Genomic DNA, 12293 nt, shown 5'->3' on the forward strand with positions numbered 1-12293 from the left:
TTGGTAAGATAATTTTTTTCAGAACAATATTATGATATTATAACATATATATGATAATTAATAATGTAGTACATTATTTATGATATATTATATTATTTATCATATATCAGTTATATTCACATGATTAAGTAAAATTTGGTATATATATAATATAAATATCACAAATATAGTTGTTATACCAATAAAACAGAGTATACAATTATGTTGATTGAATATAGTAAAGTTATTTAATCATTTATTTATAATTGCCGCCATATATTATAGAAAATCTTCTTTAAAGTATTCAATATATAATTACATCCAGTTATTTACTCACTGTAGATCTCATTCGTATATTGGATAATCCATCTTATAGAAATATGATACATTTGAAAAATAACTAAAGCACATATTACAGTCCTAAAATCATAGAATAGATCTTAACATGGTAAAGCCAACAGTAAGAAAATATCCATGCACTAATTAAAACAACAAAATAACGTAGTAGTTATAAATAAATATGAAAGCAATGGAACAATGTAGTACTTATAAATAAAGATGAAATCAATGAAATAACTCAAGAGAGGGAGAAAAAAAAAAATCAAACATAGGATGATGAACAAATAAGTCCAAAGGCAGCTTAATTTAGGTGATACTTTGTACATTTAAAAATGAAGTATTATACAAATCAAACAACATTTCTTAATAATAGTGGTATCTTACTTTCAACAAAGAGGGAAAACAATGGAAACAGGAGTAAGAAAATAAGAGTAATTCATATACATAGTTTGAAATCAAAAATTTTTAATTAATTAAGAAAAATTAGAGTGAAGCATATACTTGTTTAGTGAAAAAAAATTATCCAATTAATATAAGTTAAGAAATATAATAAAAATACTTGAAGCTAGAAACCCTAAAGAATATTATCTTTGGTGTGTCATTTTATCTCTTATTCACATGTGATTATTTTTTCTCTGCTGGTATGAACAAAATCCAAAACCAATTATAGTGAAAGTAATCCAGGCAATTTTTTTCCATTGAAGTAACCTGTAAAGTGCCTCAAAAATAATGATATTTTAAATATATTTTAAAATAAATATATCAAATATGAATATATTTTACACCGAGTGCATTATATACTATAAAATTAATTTAAAAAAGAAAAAAATATATTTACTGCACGTCCGGTTAAATAGTGGTTACTGAGCCAGCACATACGCATTCAGTACACTAAAAACTCGGAGAGGCGGCGTAGGTTAGGTGTGCGGACGGACCGGGCCACACAATGCCAGCCATACAAAAGGTGGCTCACGAGTGAAAACTAGTGCACCAGTGGGTAAAACGCTGGCTACGGGTCCATGCAATGACTTGTGCAAGGACGGTCGAGGCAAATGCTATGTTCCCCCGGAACAACCCTGGATGTCCAACGAACCGGGCTCTTTTTCATTGTAAATTTTTCGTTCATTATTTAAATCTTAGATTTGCATGTGATTAATTATCTGTTTGCAGTATCGTCACCTTGTTCTGTCAAGTATTATAGAAATTACAAAATGTTGGGCTAATAATAGAAACATAATTTTAACTAGTGTTGCTGGTAAAGATGTTCACATCAACGGCCAACAAGAAGGAAACATGCCAGCTAGCTTCAATGGCCAACAATAATACGAGGCTCTTGTTCGCTCTTGACGATACTCTGGAGTGTTCGGCTTGTATCTTTTTTGCGAAAGAACAATGCACCTTCTGATATCAATTATTGGGTCGTCCAAAAACTGCTTCGAGAGCTATGCAGATAGAAAGAAAAAAGAAATCCAGCTACTTTGAGATCTGTGTTAAGATGTGATCCAATGGTTGATGTCTGCAGAGAAGATCAATTATTCCAACTTGCTCAGCATGCAATGAGACGTGCGGTGAGCATTGAGATCCGTGGTCATGCATACCCAACATGTAAAGGTTTTGACGTTTGATGCATCTCGGTGCTACGCTGGACAGCATCGATCAAAGTCGGCACAAACTCGTATTCCTTGTGCATCGGAGCCCAGGTAGCTCCTACACGGCATCTCTCTCTAGCTAAGAAGTTCGGGGGTCCGTATGCGAAGCATACTCAGTTTCAGCTGCTCACGGCTATACTTCATGCCACCAGCGTGAAGTAGATGATGATGTTGATGGTGCAGAAAATTTGAAGCGACGGAATAAGTAGAACAGGTGGCATACGTGTTGCACGTGACCTAGTTAAGCTTCGAATGCATGAAATTTTGAAGTATGCTAGGTGATGTGGTTGGATTCGTGGCTTGTGACCAATGCCGATCAGAACGGCCGACCAATAATATATAGTGCGCCGCATGTATCCTAAATCGAAGCATATTAAAGATAATTAAAGTCCATCGAGGAAGGCAGTTATAGCTTGGCGCACTTACGATGCACACTGCAGGATGATTACATTACAGTTCATCCAGTATATTTAGATGATTAATGACATGTTCGCCCTTTCGGGCAATGGCTCTACATCTTCAGTTCTACATAAATGGGACCCACTTTATTATTATATATCTAATGCTCTTGCATTTCTGGTGTTCCATCAAAGCTCAGCCTAACATGGGCTTTGAGGGATCCTCTGTACGATCAAATCTAACAACGTCTGGTATCTCTCTTTTCTATCCGCAGGTTGGACCTTTCAATCCAAGCAGATCACCAGCTGAGGGATCATCATCCGCTAGTTCATCGAGCTCCATCAAGTTGGATTTTGGCAGCAACATCAGAAAATGCAGGCACCAGAAAACTGACGTGCCTCAAGGCCGGCATATAATGGAATAGGAAAATTTCCCTATATGAGATGAGCTAGGTTGGGTGTTAATTTCAGATTGCAATTGATGGCTTACAGATTTTGACGGTTTCATCTTGTGCTTGACAAACAATAATTTTAAACAGATCCGGCTCTAGAGCCCAGTATAGTGATTCTATTTTATCCATGGAAAATTCTTTGTGTACTGCAGGTGGTGTAGAAAATCCGACGTGGAGCATACCATTTTATCCGATTGATCCACATAGTCACCATTTTTCAACACTCATTTAATATCTACAACTTTATTTTTTCGTTTAAGATTTTGAATGACGAAAATACTTCTGTTCTTTGAAAAATTTATGTCATCCTGTGTCTATATTGTGAAAGTTATAATTTTGATCCACAAGATATCATAATATAACGCAGGATGTCATAATGTGCACATGAGGTTATAATTTTTTTCAAAGAACAAGGATATTTTCATCATTCAAAATTTTCAAACGAAAAAGTAAAGCTCCAGGCATTAAATGCACATTGAAAAATGGTTGGACAAAAATACATTCCTCTTCCATATTATAATATCCTAGGCCATATTGTGACATTCTAGATCATATTATAACATCATGCATGCAAGAAGTCATAATTTGACGTAGAATGTTATAATATGCACAGGATGTCATAATTTTTTCAAAGAATAGAGATATTTTCGTCATACATAATTTATAAATGAAAAAGTGAAACTGTAGGCATTAAATGAGTATTGAAAAATGATGGCTCCATAGACCAACCATATAAAGTGGTGCACTCCACTTCGAATTTTCTACACAACTCATGGTGCACAAAGAATTTCTCTTTTATCCACAAGTACAGGCTTTTGAAGGTTAACGTATCGGCCCATTTCTGAAGTCGGCCATGTCCACCTAATCAAGGTCTCCGTTTGTCTCTCACTAAAAGGGAATTGGATAAATTTTGAGAAGTGCCAAGATATTTGATGAACATTTGAATTAAGTCATTAGAGACATATAATTCTATTTAATTACACTTTATTTATTAAGAATTTGATGCTCTCTAGTCTAGTTTGCAGGTAATTGAAAGTTTGGATTCATACGATTCAAATTGGACTCAAATCGGGTTAGATTTGAGTGAACCAGGCAACCAGCTCCCATTCTAGTGTGAACGCGACTTATTGATCAATGGAGGAGAAGTAATATAAAGATCTAATAGTCCTTATTCACGCTCCCATCTCTTCTTTTATGAAACCCTAGCCTCCTCTCTATAAATACACCCTAGCCCTCCTTTCTTAATCCATCAGACCCTTTGTGGGGTTCTTCATCTTCTCCTCTCTCTCTTCCTTCTTCTCTCCTCCATCAAAGCTCTTCTCTTTTTTTCTTCCAATCAAGCCAACCCTAAGTTCTCTTCAAGCTTTTCTCTCTCTCTCTCTTTCTCTTCTCCATAAGTCTAGAGGAGGTACTAACCCTAGCACGACATCATATTCCTCCACAGATCCCTTTTCCACATCCCAAGAAATCTAGGAGAGTTCCTAATCCTAGTGCCGCTACTTTTTCTTTTCCACATACCCTCTTTCATCTACCTTTCTTCCTGAAAGTTCCTAGACTAAGCCTTCCAGCCATCTTGCCACTGTTTGCACGGACGAAGACGAAGGATTCAAAGAGACATATCCACTATTAAGCACAGTTAGGAGATCAACTTGATTTCATTATTCTTGTATCAAACTTTTATTTCATTTTCATTGTATATTTTTTTATTTAATCAATAAAAAATATTTTTATTGCAATCTCTTTGTTTCTTTCTTAATTTCTTGCAATCTATTATTTTTTATTTATATTTTAAAATAATCGACCTAAGATCCCTACGGATACGATCCCAACTCATCCTATCTATATAGTAGTGAGTAAGGTTATTTTTGATATGCTACGACACACATCAAATTTTGACACCGTTATCGGAGATCTTAGTACGATTGTTTTAAAAAAAGTCAAAAAAAAATTATAAAATAATAAAAAAAAATATTTTACTGCTTTGTAGATTTTTATTTCTTACTTTAGATTGCTTGACTGCCTTATATGTTTTACTGCTTTATATTTCTAGTTGATTATTTCTTTCTCTTACACTTTTGCTTTTCATACTTTACTTTGCTGATTAGTAATTTATCTTTTATTGTTAGTTAATTTACTTTAATTACTTAATTACTTTCTATTTATTTTTTTTAAAATTTTTACCTCATATTGCTTTTCATATATGGTAGATTTACTGCTCTCTAACTAGATTACTTTATTTGCATGTCTAGAAATTTTTTTTATTTTTTATAATCTAATGATTTACTATATTCTATAGTTTAAAATAATTTACTGCTTTATATAATTAATAATTTTTTATTTTTTTTAAGTAGATTAGACTCCTTCCCTTTTATTTAGATTACATAGTTACCTTATATTCTTAACTATGAGATTACTTTATTTATATAGTTAAGTAGTTACCTTATTTATTATTGTCCATTATTCTTAGTGATTTACTACTTTTTATAGCTTAGAATAATTTATTTATCTAAAAATAGATTTAATTTATTATTTTATTTATAGGTTACCTACTTACTTTTTAATCTTAGCATTATTTACTATTCATTTAGTTAGATTTACTAGATCTTCTAATACCTAATTAACCTAATTTAAAATTTATCTTTTATTCCTTCTTGCTTAAAGATAACATAATATAAAAAGAATACAAAGATACCATAAAATACTTTATTAATATAAATAAACTAATAAATCTTAAAAGCTACTTAACATGTTTGAATATTTTTTCTTTTTGCATTGCATATTTCCATAAAACACTTTAAGGGCACTTAACCCAATTAAACCAGATAAGGTGGGGATTTGATCACCCTTCCTTGGTCCACAAATCACATTCTGTATTTGCACTGACCTAAGCCTCTAACTTAAAATTAATTAAACGTTAGCCCTTAAGGACTCTCGAGCTCAATAGGATAAGGAACCCTATGAGTTGGATCGAGTTAAGGTTGGTCAGTTTAATTGATGTCTAGAAAAATGGTTCAGAGATTACATTTCGAAGGAAGGTGGTTCATTAATTGGTTCTGTTCGCTGACCTAGCCCACTTAGTTGGTGTCTAAAAAAAGCAACAGAGGGAACTCCACCAACCTTACACTTACCTGACCAATTGAGTAACTAGCTTTTTACTTGGAGTGCTCGAAGGTGACCTTGGTAGTTAGGAGCTATCTAGATGTAGGTTAACCTTAGGATAGAATTGATTGTATCATTTGTTTGAAAAAGAAAAAAATAAAAATAATTAAAAATAATCTTTGCATCTATCATCTCTAGATCTAGGACTCTCTTAGGATTCTCATCTTTAGAACTTCTCTATTTCTTCCTCTTTTCTTCTTCTTCTCTCCCTCTTTTAAAAAAAAAAAATTAGAAGGAGATTGTTCTGATCTAGACCTCTTAAAATCAATCAGAACAATTTGATAAATTAGATCTGTGCTAGGAATATAAATTTCTACAGTAGAGAGGATGAGCTGTCTCATAAATTAGATCGCCTACCGACTATTAAATACTCTATCTCTATATCTTTTTTTCCTACGCAAAAGGTTGAATGCCCAACCGTGCACCAATTTTCTGAGTTTAGGTATGAGCAAGTTTATCAAGATCGAACCCAAATAGCCTACGAACCAGAATATAATCCATTCTTTAACGACCACAATCCAGGTTGGGAGGTTCAACCAAATTTTTTTTGAAACTCACACCCGATGGGTACCTCAATAACACAAGGATCTACATTTGTAGAAGCACCATATTACGACTTGCCCTATTCACAATATTAACCTTCTCCAATTATCTATAGCCCATCATTTGAAGAGAAGATTTTGCAAGCACTAGATAGGATTGAAAGTACCAATCAGCTCCTTCACTCCTCTATGCAATCCTTAGTCAAAAAAAATTTCAAATCGATCAATTAGTACTTACAATCAGTAGGAAAGAGAAAGGAGAGCTGCTTAGTCAGTCCGAGAGTAACCTACAGAGATAATATTTAGTTAGAAATTTTGATGTCCCTATAATTTTTTCTGAACAATTGATTATGTCTTTAGGGAATGAAATGGTCTTAGAACAACCCTACACAACCAAAATAATTAATACAAATAATTTGACTAAGATAGAAATGTCTAGAGAAAAATTTAAATGGTGGGACGAATCAATTCCATCATCTTACTTACCTATGGTCCCATTCTCAAGTGTCCTAGAATCATCTATTTTTTATAATAAAAAAAGAGGACAAATTGATAAAGTGAAATTAATTGAGACTTCCCAAGAACCACAAATGAATAACATAATAGAAAAAATTACACCCACAATTCTCTCCCAAGATTCTTTAGATCCCTGTTTAGCTCACTTCGGGGTGGACGATTTTGATGTCATGGGTATATCATAAAAATAAATAATCTAGTTGATATGCCCTATCCTAAAACCATCCTATTTTAGATCGAAAAATATGAACCATCACCTAACCCTCCAATAGCTCTCTTGTTAGAATCACCATCTGCTTTAGAATTGAAGCCACTTCCTGACGCACCCACTGACACCCTTCTAGTGATCCCTAATCAGAAAGTTCAACTTGTAAGTATTCTAAAAGTATATAAAAAAGTTGTTGGATGTGATATATCTGAAATGAGAGATAATGATATTGAGATTTTTATGACTGATTTCTCTATTTTTGACATTACTTTCGAAGACTGTCTCCAAAATCTTTCTACGATGTTAAAATAATATATGGAGATGGATTTAGTGTTAATTTGAAAAAAATATCATGCTATAGATTGGGAGGAGATGATACCAAAACATGTCATACTCGAGACAAGGATTAGAGTAGATCAGGTTATAATTGAAAAAAATCTTAAACTATCAATTCTAATCTCGGTTCAACAAACACAATCCCTTTCTAATCATCAGAAAAATTATGAGAATATTGTTAGTCCCTAGAATTGCATACTTGTCCAGTACATTCTATTGGTCCAGGCTAATCATCGTAAAACACTCTACAGATATTTTTCGGCTATGATGACAAGACCTCCTGATTGGTCTTGTCTTTTTGAAACCTTAAGGGACATATCCAAGTTGGTTATAGGTGGGACTCTCTTATAGCATCCGGTTGAAGACGTTAAACTTAGCACTTTTTGGGAGGCAATCCAGCTAATGCAATATTTTTATTTTTATTTTTTTTTATTTTGTAGAAATCTCTAGAAAGACAATTAGCCAAGTTGAATCTCTATAGTGGAGTGGATAAGTAATATTACTAGCTAAATTGGGGGAAGAGCCACATTCACACTAGCTAAAATCAAGAACACACCACACCCAATAATTAAAGATCTCTCAACAATGAATGTACATATTAAACTCAGGTAGTATCCTTCTTTGTTATATTTTATTATGATTCTCTTCTTACATTGGAGACAATTGAAATTAAGTTGGAGGAGAGAATAACTAATTTAATTAAGTCCTCGAATATGATCAGAAATAATTAGCTTTGTGTACATAATTAGCTTTGTGTATCTAAATTTTATCTCAATTTAGGGTTAATCAGGCACCCTAATCAATGAGTGATTGACGGTCTAGATAATTTTAGAGATATCAAAGAAAAAATTATTAAGAACACCTAATAAATGATATGATTTAGATCAAAATAATTTTTGAAGTAATTCTAAAACTCTCTTCTTATCTACCTCGATGAAGAATCTGTTTCATGGGGGTATGGGCGTAAATGTCAAAGTATGCAAAAAGTCTATCTTAATAAAATAAGTTTTAAGCATTTCTCACTGAGTAACCAGACCTCTTCACCTAAGTAAGCATTATTGTTCGCATCCAAAGATGAGAATGTAAAGAAACCTCTTATATAGTCAGTTTTAACTCGTAACCTTTTTAACTCAGATCAGTAAGCCTGAGGGATGTTTTACATCTAATGTCCTAAAACTAACTGGTTTGAGAGTCGTTGGCCTAAAGCTCGCTATAAGAGTCAATTAGAAAGCTTAAAGGGTTAAGACATTGCATCGACTGTATATGAAAATATTCTTTCAAAAAAAAAAAGAAGAAGAGAGAGAATAAAGAGAATAAAGTGCAAAAAGACTCTACACCAAATCCATAGTAAGTTAGAGAACTTAAAGAGTAGAGTGAAAAGTTGGTGAAAGAAGATCTCTAAAAATTTTTATGGCTAATACTCAATCACTAATTGGGTCGAATTGATAATCCAATAAAGTACCTCTCTAATGGTTTAGTAGGGTATCAGCTACGGTTAGAAATGCCTAGGATAACTTTTGATTCAAGGATAATTTGATGCACAATGCTAATGTATCTATTTTACTCGAGGACGAGTAAAGTTCAAATTGGAGGACGTGATGAATACTTGAATTAAGTCACTAGAGGCACATAATTCTATTTAATTATACTTTATTTATTAAGAATGTAATGCTCTCTAGTCTATTTTGTAGGTAATTGAAAGTTTGAATTCATACGATTCAAATTAGACTCAAATCGGATCAGATTTTGGTGAATCAGATAACCAACTTTCATTCCAGTATGAACGCGACTTATTGATCAATGGAGAAGAAGCAATATGAAGATCCAACGGTCCCTTTATTCACGCTCCCACCTCTCCTTTCATGAAATCCTAGGCTCCTCTCTATAAATACACCCCAGCCCTCTTTTTTCAATCCATCAGCCTCTTTGTGGGGTTCTTTATCTTCTCCCCTCTCTCTTCTTCCTCTTCTCCATCAAAGCTCTTCTCTTTCTCGCTTTCAATCAAACCAATCCTAAATTCTCTTTAAGCTTCTCTCTCTTCTTCTTCTTCTTCTTTTTCTTCTCCATAAATCTAGGAAAAGTACTAATCCTAGCACGACACTATATTCCTCCACAGATCTCTTTTCCATATCTCAAAAAATCTAAGAGAGGTCCTAATCTTAGTACCGCTATCCTTTCTTTTTTACATACCCTCTTCCATCTACCTTTCTTCCTTGAAGTTTCTAGATCAAGCTTTTCAGTCATCCTGCCGTTGTCTGCACGGAGGAAGACGAAGGATTCAAGAAGATATATTCACTATCGGATGCAGCTAAAAGATCAACTTGATTTCGTTATTCTTGTATCGAAATTTTGTTTCTTTTCCATTGTATGTTTCTTTTATTTAATCAATAAAAAATATTTTTATTGCAATCTCTTTATTTCTTTCTTAGTTTCTTGCAATCTATTATTTTTTTATTTATATTTTTGAAATAATCGATCTAAGATCCTTACGGATACGATTCTGACTCACCCTATCTACATAGTAGTAAGTAAGGTTATTTTTGGTGTGCTGCGATATGCACCAATATTTCATGACCTCAACCAAAATATTGTTAGAGTTTTAGAGGAAAAACTTAAAACTTTTCTTCCCTCTAAAGGTCCCTAAAATTTTATCTTGAGTTTAGTCCCACATTAGAAATGGTTAATTTTTTCTTGATGTTTATCTACCTTTTTTTTCCTTGCTGATCTTTGCTTGGATTAAAAAGAGAAGTGTACCTTACACCCCACACACATGCGACGGGCCATACCACATGTGATGGTACGATAATTTTGTATAAGTCATGACTTAATTAAATCACATTATAACTTTCGAAATTATTTCGTTCATAATGTTTTGAAACATTATAAGTCATGAGGACTTATCTCATAAGTCATGACTTAATTAAATCATCTTACAACTTTCTACATTATTTTGTGTATAATGTTTTGAAACATTAATACAAAAGCCTCATGCTTTCTACACTACTGCTCTGCCTACCATTAGTCATGATGGTATCATAATTTTGTATAAGTCATGAGGACTTATCTCATAAGTTATGACTTAATTAAATCATATTACAACTTTCTACATTATTTTGTGTATAATTTTTTGAAACATTAATACAAAAGCCTCATGCTTGATGCCCTGCTGCTCTACCCACCACAAGCGCACAGCTGCAATCATTGCGCACTCGACTCAATATTAATCAGCTCAGCTGCAAGCTGTGTATGTGCGATAGGAAAATCTTGTATCACTTTGATTGAAACCCATGGCTTCAACTGATTAGAGAATAGTCATAAAACTTTTGGGCTAACCGCCCTTGAGTGTGCAGACATGATGGCATCAGCTATGTGGACTAACTTTACATCTTTGCGCAGGTTTCTTTATATATCTATATATATATAATTAAAAAAAAAAATCTATGCGCAGAAATTGTGATCGATGCAATACATGGTACGCGTCTACAGATTTTTCTCAAAAAAAAAAAAAATCCAGGGAATATTAGAGGTAATCATGAGTCATGACTCTGAGTTTGACATGCGCCTTGTCTTAGCTTAACTAATTAATCAACCTAATCTCGGACGAGCCACCAACGTTCTATGGCTTCATCCTTTTTTTCAGTTTTTTTTTAATTTTTTTTGAACATTTGTAGTTCTATATTTGATGGTGGGTTAAAAACCACTTTTTTTTTTTGGGTGGGGGGGGTGGGGGGCGTATGGTGGTGGTAAAGAAACCACTTCCTTTTTTGATCTTCTACCTTGCTTTTATGACCAACAAAGGATCTGCACATATTTAAGAAATCTTTTGTATTAGGGTACCGAGGGCAGGGTGCTAGTTACCTATACCAAATGCAACAATTCACAATCTATACAATATGGTGCTGATTGCATGGTAACATATGTTGAGCAATCCTGCCAATTTGAAGACGCCAAGCTTGTGGATTTCCCTTAGATTTATTCAGAGGCGTCAACCATTTGAGGTTCCACATATCATTTTCAATCAGTACTGATGGCGAAGCAACATTGCTTTATTGAGATTTGGACATGCCGACATGTGGTGACCACTGTCTAGAGTAGGTTCTTCCGACCTTTACATTCCCAGAGACCAAGGTAAAAGGATCACAATCTTATCGTGGAAAAATTATTCCCTGTACTGCACATGTACGAATAAAATGGCAGTCGGACGGATATTTTTGAATATTCTATCCATCTTAAATTTTAATAAAATTTATTTAGCATACCATATAAAGTTTAAACGAATTTAAAATTTACTTCACTATTAAAAATATTACTGTACATATCTTCTATATATGTATAGAATTCATATCATATCCCATATGTGTGTAGGATTAATATCCACTATATTTGAAATAGCTATATTTGTATAGAATAGCTGTAGATATTCACTATATTTGGAATGACTATATTTGTATAGAGTTTATAATTCTGCCAAATATAAGATAGCTATATTTGTATAGAATAGCTATATTTGTATTCTTGTATTCTTACGTTGTATAGCCTTAGATCTATAAAAGAAAATACAAGCAGACTATCAAAGTAATAAATAGCTTATTTTCATCTCTCACTTTTATTATCTCTGTCATGGTATCAGAGCCATAATAATTCTCGGCTCCTTCAAGGACAATCATCTGCTTCTCCTTTTTTTTTCTGCTACCAAAGAACCTCGAGCTACCTCA

The sequence above is a fragment of the Elaeis guineensis genome, chromosome 6 (genome assembly GCF_000442705.2).
Source record: "Elaeis guineensis isolate ETL-2024a chromosome 6, EG11, whole genome shotgun sequence".
Classification (NCBI taxonomy): Eukaryota; Viridiplantae; Streptophyta; class Magnoliopsida; order Arecales; family Arecaceae; genus Elaeis; species Elaeis guineensis.